Source organism: Salvelinus alpinus, chromosome 25, assembly GCF_045679555.1.
Source record: "Salvelinus alpinus chromosome 25, SLU_Salpinus.1, whole genome shotgun sequence".
Lineage (NCBI taxonomy): Eukaryota > Metazoa > Chordata > Actinopteri > Salmoniformes > Salmonidae > Salvelinus > Salvelinus alpinus.
In genome coordinates this window covers 10,001,519-10,015,057 of record NC_092110.1, presented here as the reverse complement: position 1 = coordinate 10,015,057, position 13,539 = coordinate 10,001,519, and the positions used below count along the sequence as shown (strand labels likewise).

At 44.3% G+C, this 13,539-nt stretch overlaps 1 protein-coding gene across 2 annotated transcripts in view; it reads left to right on the top strand.

Annotated features, from left to right (window-relative positions):
- The first annotated feature begins 354 nt into the window (after positions 1-354).
- Positions 355-13,539, top strand: part of LOC139553310 (A-kinase anchor protein 6-like) — a 189,133-nt gene continuing 175,948 nt past the window's right edge. The window contains exon 1 of one of the 2 annotated variants that reach the window (XM_071365507.1): positions 355-557. The gene's annotated coding sequence lies outside the window, so the exon portion shown is untranslated. Of the gene's footprint in view, positions 562-13,539 lie in introns of both variants that reach the window. The other variant, XM_071365506.1, reaches the window with a different exon arrangement.

Genomic DNA, 13,539 nt, shown 5'->3' with positions numbered 1-13,539 from the left:
AATGCTTACTTTGAATAAGTGTTAGAAACAAGAACCATTCACCAGTGTTGTGTTCCATGCTGCTGTTACAGAGACAGGTGAGATAAGAGGAGGGGAGATGTGTTGTATTGTCTGTGCTGCTGCTAGATGAGGTTGTTGTTTTTACCAGAGAGATCACTTCCTCCTCTGACTAAAAAACCCAGCTCTTTTTATTACTCAGCCTGCTCTGTTTCTCTCCTCTATAGCCCCTCCCACCCCCAACCAGGGAGCTCCTGTGGGAGGGGGAAGCACAAGCACCACACTGCCTGGACCAATCATCATGCAGCACCACCTCTCCATTACATCTTAGTTTCCAAGGCGACAGGCAGGGCCTTTCTCCTGAAAGGCACCGCATCATCACCATCCATCCACCCAGGGCTGGTCGAGAGGCAGCAGTAGCAGGCAGCAAGCAGCAGCCCCGCAGTGGGTCACATCAGGCACCTCCCTCCTCCCTCTCTCTCGCCTCATGTCGCGCTGCAAATCTGTCTCCACCAACACTCAGGAAAAGGAAAATTGAGTAAGAAGAGAAGAGGAATGTGGTAGGTAGGTGCTGGATTTTTTGTTATGTCTGTGTTTAGCTATTTGTGTTGCGTTAGTGCTGTGTTTTACAGCGAGGCAGTGGGGAGGGTTTGTGTGCCTAATCCTCTAGCAGGCTGATTTAATGGGCTGTTTGCCGTTAGAATGAGAGAAGGAGGCAGTGGAGAAGGGGGAGCCCCTCTGCTTTGTTAAAGGGGCCTGGCCTGCAGAGCTAGGAGGCTGCCTGCCGCATACACAAACACCCCTGTCCCAGCCCTAGCCCCAGCCCTTGTCCCCAGCTGGGATGGACAATAGCCTGATCATTACCTCCTTTGACCAGCTACAGGCTGTAGCTATAGGCACTAGGTATATGTGTGTGAGGTAGTTGCCCTACCCTTCCCTTCCTTTCTGCAGCTGTATTGGAGTGTGTGTGTGTGTTTTGAGGATGACGAAACAAAACTCCCAGTGAGCGTTATTTAGTTAGTTAATACCCCTGGATCCACCACCCTTTCCTCTCCTCTTGCCTCGCTGCTTTTCAATCCCACCCTGAAAGGGGGAAGAAGAGAAAGGTTTGGCTGAATGTTGCTGCCCAGTAAATGCTGAGCATAGTGGGGTGGGGAGGGGATGCCTCGGTATCTTCATCATCATGGCTCTGGCTTGGCTAGCCTCAGACCTGGGCTCGTTTTTATAAACCATCTCATCCGGCTCACCTAGGATCAGGTTCCTCCTGTACAAATAATCATATTTATTATGATCTAAAAGGCTAAACTGATCCTTGATCAGCACACCTTTTCGAGACACTTTATTAATACAGACCCAGACCAATACAGACCCAGACTGTAGCATCTGTCATCCATCATCCAGCCACAGCCAGCACAGCCAAAGAGATCTGAGAGGAAGGATGTCCATGTTCACTGTCAGATTCATTATCACAGCATGGGATTAGTACAGCCAGGTCACCCGTGATACAAGTCAGTATTTGATGTCCGTCCATGTCTGAGGATGTCGGGAGAAGACGTAGAAACCGGCCACTAGGTTTTGGTTTTGCTAGGGCGTTGTGGACTGCAATGGTGAATGGGCACAAGCATCTGCCTCTGATTCCACAGGTTGCAAGTTCAAATCCAGCAATAGAAAGTTGTTTTTGATATATTTTTTAAGCCTATCCCAAACCTTAACCGTTACCTTAAAACCACTTGGAGTTAATGCTTAACCTTAAGAATTTGAAGTTAATGCCTGAACTTAACCCTCACCTTAAAAATTAGAGTTAATGGTTAAACTTAATCTTAAACGCTTCAAAATTTGACGTTTGGAACAACTTTGAAATTTGATGTTTGAGAAACATGGATGAACGTCTAATTCTGACGTGAGAGTGAGAGCTGGTAGAATTAGTATGGGGCCTGGCTCACTGTACATGCTAGGATGCTGGGTTATTATTAGCCTAGCCCGTTGCGCCTTCAGTATGTGCTGCAGCTCCTACGTTGTCAATGTTACAGCCTGGTACAGGACTCGACTGTATGATGTGATTTGGAGGTGTGGTGTCAGATTCAGGAACCATTACCGGAGCGAGTCCCCTGTGTCCTTTTCTCCACCTCCTTCCTTCCTCACACCTCTGTTCACCACAGGATGGGAATTAAGTGTGTGTGTGTCGCCTGTGTCTGTGTGTTGGGGTGGGGTCTCACTTGAGGTGGGCTCTCTCTCTGTCTGTTTCCACCAGCCCCAGAATCCTATTTGATCCTTTCTGTTGTTGTTATTGTTGCTTCAGTCATGACAGGAAAGAGATTAGAGAATGAGTCTGCCATACTGTCTCCTCATCCTGTTGTAACTCTGTTTCCAGTAGCCTTTATCCTCTCCATCGTTAATTGATCAGATCACTGGGACTGGGCTGATAATGGACAACATTTAATATAAATAGCACCTAGGGTGTGGCAGTCACCACTGATCACCTTCCTACCCTTTTTACACTATCGTGCTGACCCAAACCAAACCCTGCTGGCTTGCATATTCTCTTGACTTTTTCCTTTTCCAGCATATATGTTGCATGCGTAACTAGGCCAGCTCAGTACATTTTGATTTGGCTTGACTCAGTTAGGTTAATCACGTGATGTGTGTCAGGACACACTAGAATATTAATAGATGGATAGTAGCCTAAAGGAAGCGGTGATTGATTGATTGGCTGATTGGCTGATTGATTGATTGATGAGGTCAGGGGTTAACAAACTATTGATTGAGATGAATGAAGTAAAGTTTAGACCTCGGGCCATACTATAAAACAACAGCCTGGTGACATTCTGTCAGAATATATACACACAGTGGTGGAAAAAGTAGCCAATTGTCATACTTGAGTAACAGTAAAGATACCTTAATAGAAAATGACTCAAGTAAAAGTGAAAGTCACCCAGTAAAATACTACTTGAGTAAAAGTAAAAAAGTATTTGGTTTTGAATATACTTAAGCATCATACTTAAGAATGCCCTGCTAAGCATTCAGAATGTAATGAGTACTTTTGGGTGTCAGGGAAAATGTATAGAGTAAAAAGTACATTATTATTGTTAAATATAAATAGTAAAGTACAGACACCCAAAAACACTACTTAAGTAGCACATATTTTTACTTAACTTTACACCATTCCATACACAATATAAGTAGTATAGAAGAGTAACAGATTATCTGATTAAAAAATACATTAACACAATGCAAATTATGAGTAAGTAAATATGGTGTCTAGTGAGTATCTAGCCAATCTACTATTTGTGTCAGATTTGTCTGGTTCTGGTCAGTATTTTGGTCAAGTATTCACTAAGATATGTTGTATTTATATTTGGAGCTCTACACTGAAACAGTGAGAGTGGGTCTAATCAGTGATTCCAAAATAGCACCAGTCAGTCAGAGAGGGAGGAAGGACTGACTGGCCACCATTATCTCTGACTAATGAATTATTGAACAGTGACTGACTGATCCTGCACAAAGCAAAGCAGGCAAGCAGATCTCTGGTTGAGCCAAGCCTTGAAATAGCAGATCTGTGTGCATGCGAGTCTGTATGTGTGTGTATACATGTGTGTGTGAGAGAGAGAGATAGATCTCTAAAATCATATTTGAAATTGTGACTTCCATGCGGTCTCCTCTCCTCCATGTCACAGTGAGCCACTCCCTCCTCCTACTCCTCCACTTCCTCTCTCAGCCAGCCTGGCTCCCTCTCTCAGCCAGCCTGGCTCCCTCTCTCAGCCAGCCTGGCTCCCTCTCTCAGCCAGCCTGGCTCCCTCTCTCAGCCAGCCTGGCTCCCTCTGCTAAGCTGAGCCCTGCTGGGAGGCTGAAGGGGTTTATACTGTACTGTTGAATGCTGCTGTACCACGACTTCAATTATCCATATGAGGTTACCTTATCTCTGCAACCGAGAACCACATCTTGTTCCTCAGTACCCTCTTATATTACTCCCATGTAACATTTCAATGCTTTTTGTTTGTTAGGAGAGACAACCTTAAGAGATTGCTCGTCATCCAAATATACAGTGCATTCGGAAAGTATTCAGACCCCTTCCCCAAATTACATTACAGCCTTATTCTAAAATTAAATAAATAGAACTTCTCATCAATCTACACACAATACCCCATAATGAAAGTGAAAACCGATTTTTATACATTTGTGCTAAGGTATTAATATACACTGCTCAAAAAAATAAAGGGAACACTTAAACAACACAATGTAACTCCAAGTCAATCACACTTCTGTGAAATCAAACTGTCCAATTAGGAAGCAACACTGATTGACAATAAATTTCACATGCTGTTGTGCAAATGGAATAGACAAAAGGTGGAAATTATAGGCAATTAGCAAGACACCCCCAAAAAAGGAGTGATTCTGCAGGTGGTGACCACAGACCACTTCTCAGTTCCTATGCTTCCTGGCTGATGTTTTGGTCACTTTTGAATGCTGGCGGTGCTCTCACTCTAGTGGTAGCATGAGACGGAGTCTACAACCCACACAAGTGGCTCAGGTAGTGCAGTTCATCCAGGATGGCACATCAATGCGAGCTGTGGCAAAAAGGTTTGCTGTGTCTGTCAGCGTAGTGTCCAGAGCATGGAGGCGCTACCAGGAGACAGGCCAGTACATCAGGAGACGTGGAGGAGGCCGTAGGAGGGCAACAACCCAGCAGCAGGACCGCTACCTCCGCCTTTGTGGAAGGAGGTGCACTGCCAGAGCCCTGCAAAATGACCTCCAGCAGGCCACAAATGTGAATGTGTCTGCTCAAACGGTCAGAAACAGACTCCATGAGGGTGGTATGAGGGCCCGACGTCCACAGGTGGGGGTTGTGCTTACAGCCCAGCACCGTGCAGGACGTTTGGCATTTGCCAGAGAACACCAAGATTGGCAAATTCGCCACTGGCGCCCTGTGCTCTTCACAGATGAAAGCAGGTTCACACTGAGCACATGAGCACATGTGACAGACGTGACAGAGTCTGGAGACACCGTGGAGAACGTTCTGCTGCCTGCAACATCCTCCAGCATGACCGGTTTGGCGGTGGGTCAGTCATGGTGTGGGGTGGCATTTCTTTGTGGGGCCGCACAGCCCTCCATGTGCTCGCCAGAGGTAGCCTGACTGCCATTAGGTACCGAGATGAGATCCTCAGACCCCTTGTGAGACCATATGCTGACACATGCACATTTGTGGCCTGCTGGAGGTCATTTTGCAGGGCTCTGGCAGTGCACCTCCTTGCACAAAGGCGGAGGTAGCGGTCCTGCTGCTGGGTTGTTGCCCTCCTACGGCCTCCTCCACGTCTCCTGATGTACTGGCCTGTCTCCTGGTAGCGCCTCCATGCTCTGGACACTACGCTGACAGACACAGCAAACCTTTTTGCCACAGCTCGCATTGATGTGCCATCCTGGATGAACTGCACTACCTGAGCCACTTGTGTGGGTTGTAGACTCCGTCTCATGCTACCACTAGAGTGAGAGCACCGCCAGCATTCAAAAGTGACCAAAACATCAGCCAGGAAGCATAGGAACTGAGAAGTGGTCTGTGGTCACCACCTGCAGAATCACTCCTTTTTTGGGGGTGTCTTGCTAATTGCCTATAATTTCCACCTTTTGTCTATTCCATTTGCACAACAGCATGTGAAATTTATTGTCAATCAGTGTTGCTTCCTAATTGGACAGTTTGATTTCACAGAAGTGTGATTGACTTGGAGTTACATTGTGTTGTTTAAGTGTTCCCTTTATTTTTTTGAGCAGTGTATAAAACAGAAATACCTTATTTACATAGGTATCCTGTTTCCATTGATCATCCTTGAGATGTTTCTACAACTTGGATTCCACCAGTGGTAAATTCAATTGATTGGACATGATTTGGAAAGGCACACACCCGTCTATATAAGGTCCCACAGTTGACAGTGCATGTCAGAGCAAAAACCAAGCTTTGAGGTCGAAGGAATTGTCCGTAGAGCTCCGAGACAGGATTGTGTCGAGGCACAGATCTGGGGAAGGGTACCAAAACATTTCTGCAGCATTGAAGGTCCCCAAAAACACAGTGGCCTCCATCATATTTAAATGGAAGAGTTTTGGTACCACGAATACTCTTCCTAAAGCTGGCCTCTCAGGTGACCAAGGGAGGGGACCAAGAACCCGATTGTCACTCTGACAGAGCTCCAGAGTTCCTCTGTGGAGATGGGAGAACCTTCCAGAAGGACAACCATCTTTGCAACACTCCACCAATCAGGCCTTTATGCTAGAGTGGCCAGACAGAAGCCACTCCTCAGTAAAAGGCACATGACATCCCGCTTGGAGTTTGCCAAAAGGCACCTAAAGACTCTCAGACCATGATAAACAAAATTCTCTGGTCTGATGAAACAAAGATTGAACTCTTTGGCCTGAACGCCAAGCGTCACATCTGGAGGAAACATGGCACCATCCCTACGGTGAAGCATGGTGGTGACCGCATCATGCTGTGGGAATGTTTTTCAGCGGTAGGGACTGGGAGACTAGTCAGGATCGAGGGAAAGATGAATGTAGCAAAGTACAGAGAGATCCTTGATGAAAACCTGCTCCAGAGTGTTCAGGACCTCAGACTGGGGTGGAGATTCACCTTCCAACAGGACAACAGCACTAAGCACACAGCCAAGACAACACAGGAGTGGCTTTGGGACTCTCTGAAGTCTCTGAATGTCCTTGAGTGGCCCAGCCAGAGCCTGGACTTGAACCCGATCGAACATCTCTGGAGAGACCTGAAAATAGCGGTGCAGTGACGCTCCCCATCCAACCTGACAGAGCTTGAGAGGATCTGCAGAGAAGAATGTGAGAAACTCCCCAAAGGTGTGCCAAGCTTGTAACGTCATACCCAAGACGACTCTAGGCTGCAATCGATTCCAAAGGTGCTTCAACAAAGTATTGAGTAAAGGGTCTGAATACTTATGTAAATGTGATATTTCAATTTTTTTATTATGAATTTGCTTTGTCATTGTGGGGTACTGTGTGTAGATTGATAAGGGATTTTTTTAATATTCAATTTTAGAATAAGGCTGTAACGTAACAAAATGTGGAAAAAGTCAAGGGGTCTGAATACTTTCCGAATGCACTATATACAATATTACTATCCAAGAAATGTGAACATGCATTTCAAACATGGACTGGCTTAGACTCATCATTCAGTGATGCCAAGCCAGAGAAAACAACGGTGTGCCACATAAAAGGAGAACTATACTGCGTGCATTGTACAATCTATTCACAAGCAATAATGATGTCAGAGAGAGCTCTCAAGGTTAAAGCCTGCCCTAGCTAACCCATTGTCTTTGTACAGTATCTAGAGATACCACTCTTCATACAGAGAAATGTGCCATAATGACCTCAGCCTTTCGCCCCTAGGTCCCTGATCAGAAGAGATCTATATGTCCGTCTGTAGAGAGAGAGAAGCAGGGAGGGAGAAAGGGAGAGAGAGAGACGGAAAGAGAGCGAGAGAGAAGCTGGAACTACTCTACCTGAACCAGTGTGGGGGAGAACACAGCTTCCAACAGAGCTGCTGTTCCTGCTAGAACTAGGGTGTGATGTAGGTCACAGAGAGAATGACCTTTCCCATCACTAGCTACGCTAGCTACACACAAAAGTATGTGGACACCCCTTTAAATGAGTGGATTCAGCTATTTCAGCTACACCCGTTGATGACAGATGTATAAAATCGAGCACACAGCCATGCAATCTCCATAGACAACAAATCAGCAGTAGAAAGGCCTGCACTGAAGAGCTCAGTGACTTTCAACGTGGCACCGTCATAGGATACCACCTTTCCAACAAGTCAGAGCTGCCCCTGTCAACTGTAAGTGCTATTATTGTGAAGTGAAAATGTCTAGGAGCAACAACGGCTCAGCCTTGAAGTGGTAGGCCACACAAGCTCACAGAATGTCACCGCCGAGTGCTGAAGCACGTAGCACATAAAAATCGTCTGTCCTCCGTTGCAACACTCCCTACCGAGATCCAAACTGCCTCTGGAAGAACAATAACTGGTCGTCGGGAGCTTCATGAAATGGGTTTCTATGGCAGAGCAGCTGCACACAAGCCTAAGATCACAATGCGTAATGCCAAGCATCGGCTGGAGTGGTGTAAAGCTTGCCACCATTGGTCTCTGGCGCAGTGGAAACGTGTTCTCTGGAGTGATGAATTGCGGACAAATCTGGTTTTGGCGGATGCCAGGAGAACGCTACATGCCCCAATGCATAGTGCCAACTGTAAAGTTAGGTCGAGGAGGAATAATGGTCTGGGGTTGTTTTTCATGGTTTGGGCTAGGCACCTTAGTTCAGGTGAAGGGAAATCCTAACACAATCACATTCTAGATGATTCTGTGCCTCCAACTTTGTGGAAACAGTTTGGGCAAGGCCCTTTCCTGTTTCAGCATGACAATGCCCCCGTGCATAAAGCGAGGTCCATACAGAAATGGTTTGTCAAGATCGGTGTGGAAGAACTTGACTGGCCTGCACAGAGCCATGAACTCAACTCCATCAAACACCCTTTGGATGAATTGGAACGCCGACAGCGAGTAGTGTATCACGACCTGTGGCCCCCAGTATTAATCATAACCGCGGGAACAAACATTGGATTCTACAATGACATTGCAGGGGCACAATCGTTTTGTTGTTCTTTAAATAACTTCAATTTCAATAGCTCTCCTATATTAGTATAACTAATTTTCATCGGTACTGCCAAACTATCCTGACCTATTTATAAGGAAAAGGAAACTTAGATTTTCCAAAACTTAGGAATAATAGTTCAAATCACCAACTTTATAGTAACCAATGCAAAGTAATTGAAGTTGCTAATGTTTTGCCCTCAACAATTGACATTGAATGAATCCTCTGTATTTGTTTAGGTGTTGGCCTACACAGCTGATGATCCAACCATACCAGTAGCTAGTGAGTGACAACAGTACTGGGACCTAGCTAGTACATTTGGTTCCTTGGAAGCTGTGGGAACGTATGTTTTTGGTTTCCAATTGGTTCTGGGGACGAAGCCATAAGTTTCCTGACCAGTAAAACTGAATGTTTTTTTAAACGTTCTGAGAATGGAAGTGAAAAATGTTGCCTTAAACATGACTTTTTAGGTAGCAGGGAGGTTCTGAGAACATTTTACTATCGTTCTCTAAATGTTTTCCTGGAAGGTATTATTAACGTTCTGAGAACAGAAATTATAGGATTTTGACGTTTTTTAATAACTTCCTTTAGCTTTCACTGAATGTTTTAAAAATACTTTTAATAATACTGCTAGCTTATGTTAACTGTTTTGAACTCCAAGCACAGATAGGACACCTGGAAATTAATTTGCTTCGGCATTAATTCATGCATAAACCTCTATTTTTTATTGTGGCACAGCGTCAGTAAGATTCAACCCTATGATCTTCTGGTAAAAATAAAATCCATATGTGATAAGGAAACTAACTTAATCCACCCAAATAAAAACAGTACACTGACAAAACAAAACTCCTACTGCTTCCAATTCTCCATATCTACCTTCTCAGGCTCTGGGCCTAGGGCCTGATAGGGTGGTACAGCTTATGACAATATTCCATGTAACTCCTTCGCCGAGAAATCTTTCAGCCCCAGGAAACGCTCCACAGCTTCCACAATGATTTGTATCTTCCTGGACTTTCTCTCCACCTTGGCAGTGCCATTTATCACCATAGCTATGAAGGCCACAAAGTCAACCTTCCTAACCTTTAAAAATGTCAGGATTCTGCTGGTGAAAGGCAACCCCTGCAGCGTGCAGTGAAGGCCTATCCACCACCATGGACTTCAAGTGCACCATTCAAACCCTCAACCTGGATAGCCTGGACTTTGGCCACTTCATTCTCTTTCCCCCTTGTGAGGCACTTGAAAGACGTGGCTTTGTGGTTCCCACCACAATTGCAACATGTCACATTTTCATCACTTTTATAACACGTGATATTTTCCACAACTTGAACATCTCGGCTTCTCCCTTCTGCAAACACTTGATACATGACCAAAAGCTTTACAATGATCACACTGCATTGGTCTTGGGATGAATGCTCTGACTCTGTAGTTAATAGACCCTAACTGCACTTGAGTAGGGAGACTCCATATCAAAAAAAAGAAGAAAAAAAAAAAAAGTAAGACAAAACACTTTTTCTTCATTCACCACACGATTCATCCGACATGCATCAAACACTCCAGGAATATTTTTCATCTCTTCAACATCTACTTCCCACGAGACTCCAGATATAACCCCCTTGAGGAGTACCCTGTTCCTAACACACACACACACACACACACACACACACACACACACACACACACACACACACACACACACACACACACACATACACACACACGACACTTCAAACTTATCAAATCGGTTGAGACACAACACACGTTTCTTTTGATCCTCAGAAGCACAAAAAATCAAAACCAACCCGCCTCTCGTGATCCTCACAGCCTTCACTCTACCCAGCACTCTCTCCACCAGTTTGGATATCTCAAATGGATTCCTCAAGATGGGTAATTCGATCAGCTGCTCCTCATTTACAAACCGTACTCCTACAAGATACGTTGTGACATTCTCATCACTGTACTCTACTTTGCTCAGTTTTCCTTTCTTTTGGACAATATTCCAATTCCCCTTGATTCTACCGCCATTAGATTCAGAATCCACTCCATCATCCGCTTCCGCCATCTTTTTTCCTATCCGAGCCATGTTCCTGTTTTTCATTTAAGTCTATTCAAACAGACCCCATTTCAAAGTAAACAAGCACTCATTAAGATCAGGTGTGGCCAATTAGTGGGCACGGCTAACACACCTGAACACACTTAACAAGATAGAGGCTAGAGAGAGTTTGGTGACGCTGAGAACGGAATGTATATGTTTTTAAATAGCATTCTTAGGATTTTACTAATGTTTTCTTGTGGTTTTTATAGAAAGTTGTCTTAATGTTCTGAGAATATGACTTTAAAAAGAACCATGAGGAAACCTGCAGAAAACGTTATACTGAAGTGCTGAAGTGCCCACAAAAGAACGTTGTTTCTTAACATTCGCTGAACGTTCTGAGAACATGACTTTAAATAGAACCATGAGGAAACCTGTAGGAAATGTTATGCTGAAGGACTGAAATTCCCACCTAAGAAACATATGGTTTTCAGAACATTATGAGCTAGAAGGTTCCCAGAACCTTTTGGGAAGGTTGTATGCAAAATAACCATAGGGCAACCATGCTCTCACCAAGCTCTAAGAAACATATGGGAACGTTTTGTGCTAGCTGGTTAGTAACTATACATGCATTAGCTTTGAAACAGTTATGCTCTGTACTGTGTTCAGCTATATTATAGCAAGCTACTGAAATTGAATTTAAAGGAGCAACAAAACAACTGTGCCCTTGCATTGTCATTGTAGAATCCAGTGTTTGTTCCCTCTGAATGTTATGATTAATTTTGGGTGCCATAGGACATGTAACATATCTTCCTCATGAATAGTAAATTATGAATCTGTCCTGGACTGCCTGGGCCACAGACAGATCCTGACAGGATAATAGTCACATTGTTCCCTGTGGGATCCCTATTCCCAACAGCTTGTGACCGGGTTGTGTTCAGTAGAGAGATAGTTTCGAAACGTAGTGAAACGAGGAGGTACTGCATGAATTGTCCAATGCAAATTGTTTTCTATTGCAAAATATTTCTCTACATTGTGGCCTACTGAACATGAGCCTGGTGTTACTCTCCAAGTCTGCAACAGTGTTCACTAGCTATTTTATTTGAAGGGGAACTGATGCCCCCCCAAATATCAATATCTTTGAATTCATTATGCATAAAATAAAATAAAATGTGTGGCCTTATTTCCATATTACCTCTATAGTTAGATGTATCACCCATAAGTTTCAGTGTACTATTGGATAATAGGTCATGATGTGACTGCTTGCTCACCACCATACTGAGCCATAGTCTCCTCTGCCTTGTCATACCCACTATGGCCTATACATCTCTGGGTGATGCTCTGGGAATCAGCCCCATATTACGTAACCCAAGTGATGCTGTAGCCATGCATTTGTGAATCATGGGTGGACTGGAAATCGGTTTTAAATGCAATTAAAGGGGCTTAATGTCAATGTTAAAGGCTTTACTGTAACTGCACTCTGCCGCTATTAAAGTCACCAGAGACATGGGTGATTCAACTCCGACCAAGGTGCTTTGGTGTAGGGTTTCTCTCATGACTCCAGGGTGGTTTTATGCTGCTAGAACCTATAGAGTAGAGGAAAAGATTCTGAATGCGTCCCTGATGGCACCATATTCCCTGAATAGTGCACTACTTTTGACCCTGTGGGCCCTGGTTGAAAGTTGTACACTATAAAGGGAATATGGTGGTATTTGGGACAGCTTATGGCTGTTTGATGTGCAGCTGTGCTTATTAATGGTATATACTGAACAAAAATATAAACCCAACATGTAAAGTATTGGTCACATGTTTCATGAGCTGAAATAAAATATCCCAAAAGGTTTATTTCTCTAAAATGTTGTGCACAAATGTATTTACATCCCTGTTAGGTAGCATTTCTCCTTTACCAAGATAATCCATCCACCTGACAGGTGTGGCAGATCAATAAGCTGATATAAAAAATAAAATAAAAATCATGATCAGTACATAGGTGCACCTTGTGCTGGGTACAATAAAATTCCACTCTAAAATCTGCATTACATGCATTTCTAGGCATGTTAGAGAGCTTGCTGGACCTACATTTGTTCTCTATAGACTAAATCTGATCATTGCCAGCAGCATACCACCCTGCATACCACTGCTGGCTTGCTTCTGAAGCTAAGCAGGGTTGGTCCTGGTCAGTCCCTGGATGGGAGACCAGGTGCTGCTGGAAGTGGTGTTGGAGGGCCAGTAGGAGGCACTCTTTCCTCTGGTCTAAACAAAGATCCCAATGCCCCAGGGCAGTGATTGGGGACACTGCTCTGTGTAGGGTGCCGTCTTTCGGATGGGACGTTAAACGGGTGTCCTGACTCTCTGAGGTCATTAAAGATCCCATGGCACTTATCGTAAGAGTAGGGGTGTTAACCCCGGTGTCCTGGCTAAATTCCCAATCTGGCCCTCAACCATCACGGTCACCTAATAATCCCCAGTTTACAATTGGCTCATTCATCCCCCTCCTCTCCCCTGTAACTATTCCCCAGGTCGTTGCTGCAAATGAGAACATGTTCTCAGTCAACTTACCTGGTAAAATAACGGTAAAAAAAAAAAAAAAAAGGAAGAAAAAATAGAAAAAAAATAAAATAAATATCCTGGTTATTGTTCTTGATTCAGTGTTAAATAGTCTAATACATGTGTGTGAAAGGTGTTTCAAGCAACCTTCTCTGTCACAGGGGTAATGAGTTATGATGATAGGCTTGTCTATTCCAACGCTGCAGTATACTGGTATTGTTATTGTTGGCACGTTGTTGTTTTACCCCTCGGCTGATTCCATGTCACTGCATGAACACTGAACATGACAGGCCTGTCATTTGCATTTGGCAGAAGCCAGGG